The sequence below is a fragment of the Octodon degus genome, unplaced genomic scaffold (assembly GCF_000260255.1).
Source record: "Octodon degus isolate 3935 unplaced genomic scaffold, OctDeg1.0 scaffold00177, whole genome shotgun sequence".
Taxonomy (NCBI): domain Eukaryota; kingdom Metazoa; phylum Chordata; class Mammalia; order Rodentia; family Octodontidae; genus Octodon; species Octodon degus.
Genome location: NW_004524753.1, coordinates 5,173,937 through 5,174,624, shown reverse-complemented (window position 1 = coordinate 5,174,624; position 688 = coordinate 5,173,937).

Genomic DNA, 688 nt, shown 5'->3' with positions numbered 1-688 from the left:
GGGACTCTAAGATCTCCTGGGCCCCCCTGCCATCTGCTGCTGGGGTCAGTTCAGACCATCCTGGGGCTAGAAGGAAGCACACTGCCGTTGCGCCCCGTTCAAGCTGGCAGGCACTGCCAGGCCCTTCTTCCCACTTCATAGCCACAGCCACACCATCTGTTCAGCACATAGTGACCGATAGTGAGGTACCCCAATGGACACCATGCCCCCAGCAGATCCTGTCCTTCTGGGGAATCCTCCAGGTGCCAGCAGGAACACCTTACCCCCTGCCATGCTCACTATGATGGCTCTCATTGGGAGCACCATCACAGCCACAGCCAAACCCTCCACTTCGCAGACACAGACTGACAGTGGAGTCACCCCCATGGACACGACACCTGCACCCAATCTTCTCCTGCCTGGGCCTCCCCCTTCGCACCATTGGGTCCTCCCTTCCCTCTTCTCACCTCACCCTGGCACATCCCAGTGGCAGCACTGCCACATCCCCAGCCAGACCATCTACTTCACAGACACAGACCCACAGTGGAGTGACCCCCATGGACACAACCCCCGCACACATTCCTGCACTGCCTGGGCCTCTCCCTGGCAAAAACAGGAATGTATTCACCACTATACAGCTCACTTTGCTACAACCCAGTGGCAGCCCTGCCACAACCACAGCCAAAACCTCCACTTCACACACAGGGAC